General features: G+C 43.1%; 1 long non-coding RNA gene across 1 annotated transcript in view; it reads right to left on the reverse strand.

Annotated features, from left to right (window-relative positions):
- Window positions 1–316: 316 nt before the first annotated feature.
- The window catches only part of LOC306655921, a 64400-nt gene continuing 49566 nt past the window's right edge, over window positions 317–15150 (reverse strand). Inside the window, exon 6 of the long non-coding RNA XR_013762348.1 lies at window positions 317–413. This is a non-coding gene — a long non-coding RNA (uncharacterized lncRNA). The remainder of the gene's footprint in view (window positions 414–15150) is intronic.

Consider the following 15150-nt stretch of genomic DNA (forward strand, 5'->3'; position numbering starts at 1 on the left):
CCAGGTGGTGGTTTCCTGGGCAAATGCATCTGTAAAAATCCCTCAATCTGCACACTTATGTGTAACTTCATGCATATTATACCACAAAAGAACTTTTAAAATTAATAAGGAAAGTCTATATAGGTGCCTTAAGTATGATTTGTAGGGGCAGAAAAGTGTGACACCTTTCCTCACCCATCATCAGGGCCATAGCCATTATTCCTATAATGTGACAGGATAACAAGAGAAAAGCATAACAGACTGACTTCACCAAATTTTTACATGACATGGGAACCTTCAGAAATAAAGACCCAGAGCCAGGCATGATGGCATATACCTGTAATCCCAGCAGCTCAGGAGGATGAGACAGGAGAATGGGAAGTTCGAGACCAGCCTCAGCAACCTAGTGAGGTCCTAAGCAACTTAGCAAGACCCTGTCTCAAAATAAAAAACAAAAAGGGTTGGGGATATAGCTCAGTAGTCAAGCACCCCTGGGTACCAAATAAATAAATAGCCAGACACACAAGAAAACATGTTTTCATACTTAGATACAATATGTAATGGGACAAAAAAGTATAATAATCTAATAGAGAGTAAGGGGGCCTGTCTGTCCTTCTTGGGCTCCCTGTGCTGCCCTACTTCCTCCTGCTTATGGGGCAGGACTGGTGTGTGTGTGTGTGTGTGTGTGTGTGTGTGTGTGTGTGTGTGTGTTGATTGCTAGGGGTTGAACCCAGGGCTTTGTACGTGCTAGGCAAGCACTGTACCACAGAGTCACACCTCCAGCCCTAGAATGAGAGTCTTCAAGGGAGAAAAAGAAAAGGGAGAGAGTGACCTCTCTAGGTCTGATGGCTTGTTTTGGGGAAGAGAAGTTCTACTGTCTATGAATTGCCTTGAGGAAAAGAAATTCTGGCTTATCTGACTTACTTCAGATGAGAAAGAAGGAAGGAGACAGGAGGGCAGGCAAAGGTCAGGTCTTGAAGACCTTGCTTCCAAGACTTCCTTTTTATGTTGCCCAGCCTGACCTGGCACTAGTCAACCGCAGCCTCCTGAGTAGCTGGGTTTATAAGCATTGTGCCACCATGCCTGGCTTCTGAGGCTTCTTCTGAGGACTTCTGATCTCTTTCAGCTCACAAAGTGCCATATTTTGGGATATTGTGTTTTGAGCCCTGACAGATTGAACACAGCTGTGTGAAATCTAATGAATGAAGGTCAGAGAGATGCAAGAATGACTGGAGCGGCCAGAAAGGGACAGGGTCCCTCGGAGAATGCTCCAGGAGTGTGGTTTCAATGTGACGAGGAGTATAGCAAATGTGGAAGGGAGAAGGTATTCCCCACAGAGGAATAGCAAGACGTTCCCAGAGAGTTACGCACTATTTTAGAGTCATCAAAAAGATACCATGAACTACAACAGAAGGCTCAAGGACAAAAACTGCTGGCACAAATGCTCTCAGAACAAATGGCGAACATTTTCTGATAAAAAAAAAAAAAAATTGGTGTATGCATTATCTATCCTGAGACAGTTTCATGTCAAAATATCCAAAATCCTCTCACAACAGGTAAAAGTCAGAACTTGACCACAGTTTCCTCAGATGAAGCCATCAAAATGGCACCTATTCCAAGAGCATTCCGAGAAGCAGCCCTGAGCAAATAAACTGAATGCAAATACAGTAACTGCACCTGTCTCCGTCTACCTCTCACCTAAAATTCCTTCAACCATTCAACAGAGAGAAGGCCTTGGTTCCCGAGAAGCAGAGCTAGAGATGAGTGTGACAGGCTGACAGATTTGGCTTATGGAAATGTTACAGGCCAGGCTATATGGGCAATGACTAAACAGACTCCATTTTGCTCTGAGACTCCATGTTATGTAGGAAATGAGCTTCTCCCATGGGAACACTCCGCCTCTGTACCCATCAACGGTTGCTTAGCTTCTCCCATGGGAACACCCCGCCTCTTTACCCATCATCAGTTACTTAGCATGACATGTTTAGCAATACAAAATGGCAATTCTTATATGATGAAAAATTGTTCTCTTTTGATTCCTATTTCTCCTAAACAATGCACCATGTGAACTGTGATGTCAACAATGATTGTGTGGATGTTAGTAACTTTAGTTTGTACCTAGGTAGGGTCGTTTTGACCCACTTCCCCCTCTGCTGATGATTGCATGATGTTAGTTTGTAATTTTAAATCATAGCAACAGATACTTATGATTGATGTGATTTTTGGTCTAAAAACCCCTGTAACCCTATGGTCGGGCTGTTCTCCCAATAGCCATTTTTGGGGCATTGTGTGAAGCAGTCAGTTGGCCAGCTTAATAAAGACTCTCAAATTTGAACTTCTCAGAGGTGATTGGTCTGTTCTTAAGTTAAGCCCCATAACACGAGGATTCAGGAACAGAAGATTTATGGAGGACATACTCATCAGAAAAAAGTGGAGAGGCTGTAAGGAGGTGAGGGAAGCAGACTGGGGGCATTTGGGAGATCCAGAGTGGACCATGGGAGGCCTCTGTTGAGCTGAACTTCCATGTCAGCCACGTACAGGCTCAGTGGCAGGGACAGGACCTCCTGTAGGGGGGCTCCTGCTGGCACTTCTTTGGAGAAAGGGAAGCTGGGTAATATTGTCAGTCAACACTGGTGCACTGACCTGGCAAAGGGATCTAGGCTGGGCAGTGTCCACCACCATGGCCATTTCTATCTTTAACTGAACAGCTCATGTGGGCCATCAGACCAGGTATTTGCCTTAACACAGTCCTCATGATTTGCACAGCCGATCTTCAAAAAAATATATGGTTTGGTTTTCCAACAAAAGAAATTTCATCTTGGCTGGAGATGTAGCTCAGTGGCAGATTGCTTGCCTAACATATACCAAGTCCTGTGTTCAATCCCCAGTACTGAAAAAACAAAACAAAAAAGAAATCTCACAATTCCAAAGATACAGTTATCCCCTGCATTCACAGCAATAGTAAAACAAAGTAATCACAATTATCAGTAGGCTGTTATCATGGGCTTAAGTTTACCTTCAGAAAAAAAAATTCCTTTAGATCCTGGGAAAGTGGGGGGTAAAAGAGAAAAAGAAGGAAAGTGGGAAAGGGGGATAGAAAGTGTCTTCTCTCGAGCCATAAATCATAGAAATTGAATTAGATCATCTCAAATTGAGGGACAAAAAGCCAGTTATAGATCCATTTCACGACACTGGCTGACATGGATTCCATTTGTGACTCACTGAGCAACATTACTTACTCTAAGTGCTCCTCTGACAATGCAGGCACTTAACATGAAGATGCGTGGAACGCTGCAGGAGGAAAAAGAAAGAGCGAACTCTGACAATCTGCCTAGAAAGCAAACTCTGAACGTCAGAATGTGCATGTCTGAAGCCCGCTCTCAGTTTCTCAGTTAAATTCTGTTTCTTGTGTGTCTCCCAATTTATAGGATCCCATTCTCTTTCCAGACATGATCAACACGATCAAATCATTTTATCTTAACATTAGGAAATTTTATCCTACTGGAAGACTGATTCTATGGAAACGGGATGAGTCAGAAATCCAGATTCAGAAGCTCAGGAGACCTCAGCGGAGAGTATATTTGAGGGTATGGGTAAGGCTGGGAAAGTGCCCCAGGGCTTATGACCGCACAATTGTTACCCAGTGGGGCGAGAAGTCAGAAAGGGAAGGGAGCTCCAATTGACAGAGAGGACCTGGCTCTCGAGAGTTGTGGTCCCCAGGGAAGAAATGCACCCTTTGATAAAGCAAGTGGGGTAACCACTCTCCTGGTGGCCTGTCTGTGCCACTTTTGTCTGCACCCATTCAGAAGCCGGGGAACCAAGGTCTGACCAATACATCCTCACAGGTGCAGGGTAGGGTGGAGAAGAATGAAAAGAAGATCTGAGACAGTAAACGTCATCTCCAATAAAGCATGGCATTGACAAAGGTTGGCATTGAGATCTTTTGTGAACAGGTAGGCAGTTAGAGTTCTTAAAAAAAAAAAAAAATGTGGCTCCCTTTGAATTATTCCTTTTGAGAAACTTCATATCAACAACAATGGCCCTGGCATCAGGCACTGTAGCAGACGCTTTTAAGTTCTCATAATAACTGTGCAGTGAAGCCACATTAGCTTCATTGTGCAAATGATCACCTGGAAGCTTAGCGTGAACTCAGGAACTGGCTGAAGGGTCATCCAGAGAGGACGTGAAGGAGGCGAGGTGAAAACCTCTGACCTCAGCCTGTGTTCCCACCCTTGTCCTGCTTTCCTACAACAAAGACACTGCCATTGTTCCAAATGCTTAGAAGTTTTGATCGCTTTCAGAGTGTCTTTAGGAGTCTTACCCTCCCACCCCTCCAAAGAAAAAGTCAATGGCATTACTTTGTAGTCACACGTTTTTACCAAAAACAACAAAAAAAAGACAAAGATGATTCACACCATCACGTTCACCAGATGTAAGGCCAGATGATGTTTGAATATTTCTAAAAGTCAAATTAAACTCACCCTCCAAGAACCAAGAATATTAAAAATAAGTTTTAAAGATAACTCCAAAAGAGAAGTCTCAAAAACAACATCTGTAATGCGGGCACCCACCCTGGCTCAGAAAGCGAGGCCTTTAAGACCAACCGTGGTTTTCCCAGAGTAATCCCAGGCCTCTGAGAGGCCCAGGGCTTATTTACAAGAGCGAGACAATTGGAAACAATCTAAATCTCCAAAAATAGGAAAATGAGTAGATACACATGTTTGTGTACTGCCACCCCCTGCTCCCCTCTACCCTCACCAAATGGAAACCCTCATAGGGGCAGGAACTGGCCACCTTGCCTCGCTCTGTACCCTGCACCCACGCCTGGCCCATGGTAAAGCCTCAGTAGCTGCCCACTGAATGAATGATGACTGGAATGAATGAATGGATAGAATTCCTCCTTCCTGGACATGATCTTACACAAATATCACATGCCTTTTGATGTTATTTTACATAAACAAGAACTGGCAATAATGAGAACAAAGTGTTTTGTTCCCTCATGTATGAGACCAGCAAATCTGCTACAGAATTGTCTATGGGAAAGTAGGAAAATAAATAACCCCCTACTGCTCTCATCCACACCAATTCCCCCTACCACCCTCCAAGGTCAAACAATCACCCAGGTCCCTTTGGCAGACATCAAGCATCTTTTTCTCGCAAGGCTATCCAAAAAATAATGAGTATTATTATATTTCCTTCACAGCCATGTAATTGGCAAATACTAAAAGTGCTAAGAGAGATGGCGTTTTGCTGGTTCACATCTAAAATTTAGACAATCAACCATGAATGCCTGAGGCTGATCACATGCTGGGAGAAGCAATAATAATACGTCTGGCCAGATTTCCCTGCCAACTGGAAGGCCCAGGTTTGGGAGCAGATGTGCCGTGGAGGTGATGCATTTGGTTTTCAGTGGGGAGGGTCTGCAGGTCTCATCTGTCTTCCGCACCCCTACTGCCAGCTCCAAGCTCAGCACTAATGCCAGCTGCTTAAGGGCCTGCTCCTGTGTGAGGAGGCATCCAGGCATGGGGGAAAGAAATGTACCCTAAGGAGGAGACAGCCCCAGGGAGGTCTGTGACCCAGCAGCACTGCCAGCTCCTCTTCTAGATATGGCGTCGACCCTTCCCACAGCCAGAGTTTGGTGGCCTTCTGTTAGGTGATCACAGTGTTCCCCTGCCATGAGTTCTGCTCCTGCATGCCGAATCAGCCTGCAGATCTCATGTCGGCTGGAAGCCACAGATGACCAAGTACAAAATCAATAGGCCTCTGTCGCTGCCACAGGAGGGAGATTCCGAGCTTATCAGCAGCATCATGATAAGTACCTATTTGCCTGACAGCTCCTCAATCAATAACTTTGTTATTGTTTGCATTATCTGACTATAAGTTTGGTCAATAGTATACCCAGCTAATGGGTAACATGAGCCAAGATTGCCTTTCATTTTTTTTTTTTTAAGTTTAACTCTCTCTGTACCAGTAGGAGTCACTAAGTGACCCTTACCAGCCCTACATCTGCCTTCACTGAGTTTTATCAAATCCTTCTATGATATGGGCTGTCTTGAGACGAGGAAATTAATGTTGCCCAGATCAAAAGCAAATTGAATAAACCCTGCCTCTCTTTGCTATTACTTTTATTAGGTTTTCACAAGAATAGACAGATGGTTTGTGTGTGTGTGTGTGTGTGTGTGTGTGTGTTTTCTTAATGCACTTGAGAAGAGAATAAACTTGCTAGTGGGTGGAACAAGATGCACAAGGCACATGGTATCAGATCCTGCAAAACGTGCGTGGGTCTAAAGAGGTTTTGAAACCCTCTACATGATTAGCCTAAAATATATATGGCAACGGCGTAATGAAGATAAATATTCTTGAAATGGGTGAAGAATCAGCTCCATGCTCCCTACCGGAAGGGCGCTGGCCATTGTTTAGTGAATTATTAGCAGATGGTCCAGCACATGGAGGTGGCTCCACCTGGCCTCTCACCCATCTCACTGTGGCACAGGGCTCTTGAACCAGATCAGGACCAAAAAGTTATAGTTAACAATAACAATAGTAATAGTAATAATAATAAAAGAAATAAACCTGTTAGTCACAACAATGTGCAGTGCATGGTATGCTTTGAAATTTCTTGCCACATTAAAAATATTTACTGGTTCCAGCCCAGCTTTAGTGGCAACCCCAAATACAGAAGAAATAAAGTACTCACCAGAATGAGCTGGGTAGGACCATTGCCTCCTTCATCATTCAGTCATTTACTGCCTTTTATTTTTCTTTTTGTGATTGGTTCTAATAAGTTATTCATATACAATAGCATTGGTAATGGGGTATAAATATACAGATTACAGGAAGAGTGGGGGGGTTATTTACATAAATTAACTCTCAAAGCGTGCTGCTGGATTTTCAAATTGCCATTTCCTAGATCATGAACTCAGAGAACCCCAGGGCCAGCCTTAGAGCATATCCGATCTGGTTGCTTGGTTTTTACAGCCCAGCTAACCGAGGCCCAGAGAGGTGATGACTGCTGAAGTCAAATCCCTCCTTCCTCTCAGCACTGGATCCTAGGTCCCTGTCTCCAGGCCCCCCGCCCTGCAGGCCTCCCACATATCTTTTTGGTGATGGTGTTTGCTTGGTTTGCGGTACTGGGGTTACTGGGGTTCAGTCCCAGGGTCTCACTCCTGCTAGACAAGTGCTCTGCTTTGAGACAGGGTCTCGCTAAGTTGCGCAGGTTAACCTTGGACCTGGGCTCCCCCTGCCTCAAGCTCCCGTGTGGCTGAGATTGCAGGTGTGTGCCACCATGCCTGGCACCCACGCACCTTCTTACTTTGCAGTCCTGATGTCCCCACTTCTGATCCCTCCTCATTGTCTCTTCTCTTGCTGTTCATTAGAAAGGGCACAGCGATAAGGGACAATGGCTAAGGGGGAAGAAAATACTTGACCACAGCCATAAACCCTAGCCTTGTCCTTCAGACCCTCCGTGTGATTTGTAAGGGACAGGAAAGCAAGAAGAGAAGGATAGAAAACCTGAAGGTGCCAGAGAGTAAGGGTTACAATTAAGAAATAAAAAAACAGGCCAGCCGGGAGGCTTGTGCCTGCCCCTCACTCAGAGAGGAAACCCTGCCCTAAAGCTCTCCTCCTTCCTCCCTGTACTGTTGACTTAACCTAAAGTCCTAACAAGAATTGACCCAGCTAACAAATAGATCCGAAGGGTCTAATGGGGTTGATAGGAATGTATCATGGGAAATAAGGCATCATTGAAAATTATGAATGAAAAATAAGTGTGATCAATATATGATCACAGACGCGAGGTGGGGGGAGTGATGCTGAGGCGCAGGCTTCTTTGTTCCACATCACGACCCTCCTGGCTGGACCCCGAGGGCTCCAGGAGTGAAGCAGAGTTATGGCCAGGGCTCAGAACCCTGTGTCCACTAGCTGGACCGGATAAAAGTCACTTCTTCCGCTTTCTTTCCATCTCGCTTAACCAAGATCACACCTTCGAGAACTGTCCTTTTGTCTTTATGTTCTGCTCTCTTTCTTCCTGTCATGTGATCCTTCCTTTAAATTTGGGGAGGGGTGGGGAGACAAGGTCTTTGAGAGATGGCACACACATGACCACACAATCTCATGACCTCAAAGACAGGTCAGTGAGGAAGGAGAGGCCCTGGTTTGTGCTGGGCCTTCCTGCCTGGGGTGTGCTGAGTGCCCCAGCCTTATTAATGGCCTGTCCTTTTTACCTTGTTCTGTGTCCTTCTAAGATCCCAGATTCTAACCGTAGGTGTCCTCATTGATGAACTGGGAGGTGATTGGCCCTTTTGAAAACTCAGTTCTGGTAGAGGGCTAATTCTGGGCTCCCCAAATCCCTGCTGGCAAATAACAGGACTCTTGAGAAATAAGTTCAAGAAACCTTGTCCTTGGTACTACAATCTGACACACAGCAATTCAGCTTCTCTGGCCATCTTCATCTGTGTGTCTTTTGCACACAGAATTAAACTGGAAGGTCAAAGTCTGCTAGATAGGACTTCTTGCCTCATCAACGGGCAGGGAAGTGGCCTCTTCTGGTATATTTACATTAGCCCTACTAACACATTTCCAAGTTCTCTAGCTGCCATGTTACGTGAACCAGGTCAAGTCTGGGAGGGAGAGGTGTGCTTTTCCTTCCTGTGACCTCAGGACTGATTTAATTAAGCATCTCCTCCAGCCCCGATTTATAGTCTGCAAAGTGTTCTCGCAGAGGCCCTTCGATGTGCTCTGCTTTTCAATGAGCCGCAGTGCAATCAGTTAGATGGAAACACCATTCTGAGTGTCTGCTGCCACCCCGAGAGCGGTTGCAACAAGCACATCTGTCTTGAGCATTGAACTGCTAGGTGTTTGGGGACAGCAGCAGTGGTTTCTTTTGGTAACTTAGCACACTTTCGGAAGACAGATGAAAGGATCTGAATTTCCCCCCTGAACTCTCAGGGCACAAAGCTTTCTCCCTACATTCCTGCCGAGAGGAAGAAATAACCTTCTAAATATTATTTCATATATCTAGCTTTGTTTTTTCAAGATGAAAAATAAAAATCAGAAATCCTTTACACATAGGGGTAGGAGAACTGAGAAATGAATGGGGAATAGGAGAAAGAATGCCACCGTGGAACTGTCCCTAGTGGCTTTTTGTTCTCCCATTAGGCCATAGCTATCCTCCACAGTCCAACCATCCTGACCCCACAACCTGCCACCTAGGGAATGAATGAAGCTGAATTTCCCATAGGACATGCTCTCTCCTAGCCTCTCAAAGCCTTCAACCTCAAAACAAAGTCTGACAAAAGAAACAATGAGATTACACTGCAGTGCTAAAGGCCTTGGATTGCTCAGAGTTGTTAGGACTGGGCAATCACCTACAACTTGAAGGAAAAAATCTGACACCTTGCATCTTCCTTCCTACAGCTGTTCCTGCTGGCTATACCATTTTTATCATCATCTGAAGATCAGGAAGAGACAATGAGAGATGGAAGAACTGAGCAGCCACAAGACACCAGGCAAGTAATCTGCAGGACCAGAAGCCAGGCAAGTAACCTGTGTGATAAAACTGGATCAGTGGGTGTTTTTATATAAACTCTCCATATTTTTAAATGCTCACAATTCATTTGATTAAAAAAAAGAAAAAACACTACTGTTCCCACAATGTTTACTGAGCACTTTCTATGCACCAGGAACTTTATATATCCATTCTGAAGCCCTGTGAGGTATATGCTATTATTACCTTCAGTTCACTGAGGGGGAAGAGCAAATCTCTAAGCGGCAGAACCAACACCTGCCCACAGCTGAGGCCCATTTTTATCCACTACACTGCATGGCCTAAGAGCTTTATAAATAGTACTGAAACTGAGCAACTGACTAGGATCAACTCACATGGCCAGGATCTTAAAAGAATAGGCTGATTTTTAAAATGAATAATCAAACTACAAAAACTGAGTACAGAATATGAAGAAGATATGCTGGAAAAGAGAATGAATAAAAGGAGCCTAAAAGATATGTGCCATTGTTAGATGATAATTAGCCTAGTCCTAATGACTACCCCGACCAAAGGATTAAAAATGTTTTATTAAAAAAAGTGAATTTAAGCATGAATAATGCTGCTTCTATTATTATTCCTTGTGTTTGAAACCAAATATGGTGGATTAGCCTCACAAAAATATCTGAAGTTCAAATTTAGTTGCAATTCTGTGATTTGTGTAGACAATGCTGCCCTCTCGTGGTCAATTTCTTAATAGTATGATTCTGTTTAAAATCAGGTCGCTTTCATGTCCCTTGTACTCCCCAAGTGCTTTATAGAATAGTGCATCCACTCAACATTGCATGTGTGAATAAAATAAATATATTATATGTGAATCACATCACCCTTTTTACATTTATATCTAATTTGGGGTTGGGTTTGTCCCGTTTTTACACGTTTTACAGGCCATTGGAAGAAATGAATAGAAAATACATATGGTGCTACTGGTCCCCTGAACTTCAGAATTCAATTCCTTGGGGAAGAAATGTTTTTCTCATGAAAGCAAACTTAGAAGGACTCCAGGACAGAAGATGTTGAGGTTTCTCTAATCTGAACACCATCTGAGAAACTGCTATCCTCTTTCTCTAGGGATAAGAATTTGTTCTATTTGAAGGAAACAAGTTCATGAATATATTTTTAGGTTAATAAAAATGGCTTATGGTTATGAATATAAAATCGCCTTCTGGTTTTCTTCAGGAACAGATCAGATCAGTCACAATGACAAAGAAATCCTAGACCAAAAGGAGACTATGAGATTAAGAGCTGTAGTGTAGACACTGTGGCAGTTTGCTTAGACCTGACTTCAGAAATACTGGGCAGAAGCCTGCCACCTCCCTGCCTGTTCTTGAGCCCCCCTCCATGAGGGGGCAACCTGCACAGGAGCTAGATGTGGACAGAAGGCAGGCAGTAGCCCTGAGGAGGGGAAATGCTTCTTACAGAGACAAGGTTGGGGGAGGATTTATCGAGCAGGAAAGACTTATCACTTTCTGAGGTTCCCTCTTGAGGAATATATGCAGGTGAAAGGAAAAACTATACTCACCAGATCAATCCTTGGTGGAACTCTAACTCTGAAAATATTTGGAAAGCAAAAATCGAATAGGCCAAGAATAGACAGAGGCCTAGAGGGCACACTCCACTCGCAAACATAATAAAATGAACTGCACTGGGTTTCTTAATCAAAATATTTTACATAAAAATCCAACTTTGGATTTCTCAGTAAAATCAGAAGACTTGACAGGACTGGGCTCATTTTAACACCAGAGCTGAAATGTGACCACCTCTTGAGATGCAGTATGTCCTCTATGGATGACCGCAGTCCCGACCCCTCTCTTACATATACCCAGCTCGGTTCACTGATTTTCACTATTGTCTGTACCTCGTACATCTTTAGGTTAAATCCCTTTCTGCTGTATCTCTGAGAATTGTGACGCACATATTTATTCTTTAGCAGCCACAAAACTCAGCAAATTTAAGTGCAGCAGGGCAAGGAGCAAAATTTGCACACAGGAATTCTGATTTATCCCTTCCCACTTCCTTTGCCCTTTTCCTCCATCTTCTCCCTTCACCATTACAACTTCCCATAAAGGTTTCAGGCATTATTTAAATAATGAGTTACCTCTAAAGGACCTAAAGTTTTGGTAAAGAAGGTTTTCACATATATTTTAGATCATTAAAATAGGCTAATGGAAAACATATTGAATTAGGAAGCTGAAAACCCATGACCTTATTCAAACCTTCTCCTTCGGTAAACTCAGTGGCATTAAGTAATCCTTCAGAACCCTCTACACCTTTCACTACTCCATCAACAAGAGGTAATGGTACTTGTTCCTCCTACTTCACCAGGATTTTGAAAAATCACCATAAGTCCAAAGACATCTGTTAGATATAAAATGCATATGAAAGTGTTACCCAAAGTGGACTTGCTAAAGAAAAAGAAGCCATTGTTATATGATCACATGTTCAGAAAATATACATCAAAACGTTACTGGTAGTTATTTCTAGATAACACCATTTAGGATGATCCCCCCACTAACTAGACCCCTTGTGGCTTCTAACTATTTCTTACTTTCTCAGTCGTGAACATGTGTTAGCTGTGTAATAAAAATTATCACAAATAATTTTTGAAAAGACAAAGATTTGGGAGAAAGGAAATAAAACCTCTAACATTGTTTAATAGACTCAAACAATCAGTAATTGCTACTGAAATCCTTTCTAAAACTCCTTTTTGCATACTTAGAATATATACACATTACATTGGGGTTGAGGACAGGCTATGCCAAGGTGTTTTTAATTGAAAGAATTTGGGAAGATGGCAGAGCAGGTAGGTCATTCTCACCATTTCTCAACCTTTCTCCTCTGGGGCAGAGATCATGAAGGCTAGGAAGGGTCGTCTGACCTTCCTCTGAAGTAGGTCACAGCCTCATGTGAGAGGTGTCCTCCCTATTACAAAGGGAAAGGGACATCCCTCTTCCTGAGCCACAGAAGAGGGCCTGAACAGACAGACCCGGCTAATTTCCCCAGACTGTCACCACCAGGTCACACCATTTGGGCCCTAGGCTCTTTCCTCATGATTACACTCTTCATCAAATGTAGAATTAAAATCCTCAGATTCACCCATTTCTTAGAGGTCTTAATTTCCTTACGAGGACTCTTGTGTAAGGAAGCCTATGTATATTATATCTAATATAATGCAACTTGTATTAGATGAATTTGTGTGCTCTGCTCTTGTAAATCTGTCCTGTGTCATAAGGGCCTGAGCCATGAACCTCAGGTGAGTAGAGGAAGAGGTTTTTTTTCCACTCCTACAGTTAGAAACACACACATTAGAAAGTCCCCAGGAAATAGCCTGCGAGCATCATGAGCATCCTGGACAGGTCAGAGCGAAGGGAGATGATCTGCTTTGCTCCTTCCCTTTCCTAGGATTCACTGGACCAGTTAGGCAGACTGAGACCAGCACTGGGAGGCTGATCCCCAACCCTGCCTTATGACACACTGGGTATAAAGTCTGCCTGAGCTGCCACAACGGCAATCAGGGTTTCTAATCGCTGACATTCTCCTGCCATTTTGTGCTTTGTAGACAACCTGTCACTTTACTTTGGACTGAAGATGACAGTGAGCCTGTGTTTCCCAGCAAGGGACCATATTGCCCCAGGGACATTAGGCCATTTCTGGATGCTTTCAGTTGTCACACTGGAGGCAGGGTGCTACTGGCACCTGTCAGGTAGACACCAGGGATGCCACTGCACATGCTATAATGCACACGACAGCCCCTTGCCATAAAGAATCGGTAGTGCTGGATTGAGGAGTCTTGCTTAAATGAAAAAATGCTCTAAGTTCACATATCCGAAGGGTCACAAGGGATTTCCTGTAGTCACAGACAGAAAGGTTCACCCACTGTCCCACAGGATGGCAAGTTTTAGCAGATTTGAACCTACCTGGTGATTTGGTATCTCACAAATTTCTAGTTTTTGCCATAATAGCTATAGCTTATTGTTAAATAAGATCATTTCTTCTTACATGTATTTGAACTCCATGGAAGGTGAAAAAATCAGGGAAAGGGTTGTGAAGAGCTTGGTCTGTCGCTGTTTACATTTCTCTCTATGCAGGAAGAGGTGAGAGAAAATGAGCTAAATGCTTTGCTGGAAAAAAATAAAATGCACACCCTCAGCACCAGACATGCTGCCAAGGTGTCACCCCCAACCCCCACAGGAATTCAGGGGGAATGGAACCCTCAATAGGAATGTGGAAGTTCAAGGTAGTAAAAATTACAAAGAATTTTTCTTTATAACCAAAAAGAACAAATAAAAATTTTTTTAAAGATTAAAAAAAAAAAAGAATTTCTAAAAATTTATTCTGAAAAACAGTATTCTTAACAAAGGAAGATCAAGTCTACATAAGAATCTTAGAAACACTTCCCCTGATGTAGAACAAAAGCAAGAAAGCATATTCAGATACAAATGTGGTAACTATTTTCCTTTATCACTCCAGAAATTTCTCCAATTAGAAAATAAAAGGCTTTAAAGACATTCTGATTTGTTTATTAGTGTGGATTTTCGTTTCTTTTTTGTTTTCAAAAAGTATAAAACAAAATGGGGTTTCAACAGTCACAAAGTCGTTCAAAGTAAAAATTGGCAAGTGAAGTTTTTGGGAAAAAGTTTTACCCACTTTTAAAATCCTGTTACCACTCTAGCTAGAGACAACTTAGGAAAAAAGAACTGGAAAGGGAGAGGAGACACGCGGTACCTTTGTCTTTGTTGTCTTTGAGCCGAATTGTTGACTTAATGTATTATATCTTAGGTTCATAATAGACATTACAATGAAATCATTTGCCTGATTATTCTCTTTTCGACCATAGATCATAGAGCATCCTACTTATAATTCTGCTTCAGGAAGAAATATAAAAAGGAAAACAACACAAAATAGCCTCAGTATTCCATCAGTTAGCAAACTGAGTTGGGCCTCTGAAACCCTGACCTCACTCTTGGACTTAGTGAGAAAGAGAGAGAGAGAGAGAGAGAGAGAGAGAGAGAGAGAGAGCGCTGGACATTAGAAGAGGTCTATACAGAATACCATCTAAGCATGCGATACTGTCTTTATATCCCAAGAGGAAAAAATAGATATAAAGATGTAATGAAGCTCTACTAAAATCCATTTCAAACCACTGCAGGGTTGAGTCAAGAGTCTTGGGGAGAGTCCAAAATGAGACATGTGTGACAGCTGAAGTGAACATCTCTGCTGGCAGGCCCCACCACTTTGCTGGGATTGGCACCCACATCAAGAGCCCATTCCATTCCATCCCAGTGGTTCACAACATTCAGTTGATGGGTTCCTTTCTCCAAGGTACCAAAGCCACCTAGTTGTTTCCTTGGTCCCTTAGGGGTTCTTTTCTGAACCAGAGAATGATGTCAAAGCAGACTCAGGAATAATATGGTTTGTTGGTTTGTTGGTTTGTTTTTGCTACTGGGGATTGAGCCCAGGGGTGCTTAACCATGGAGCCACATCCCTAGCCCTTTTTTTTACATTTTATTTTTACATTACTTAGGGCCTCACCAAGTTGCTGAGGCTGGCTTTGAACTTACAATCCTATCTCAGTCTCTGAGCCACTGGAATTACAGGCATGTACCACCATGCCCCGCCAAAATATTTTT

This window comes from Sciurus vulgaris, assembly GCF_902686455.1.
Source record: "Sciurus vulgaris genome assembly, chromosome: 3".
NCBI classification, from domain to species: Eukaryota; Metazoa; Chordata; class Mammalia; order Rodentia; family Sciuridae; genus Sciurus; species Sciurus vulgaris.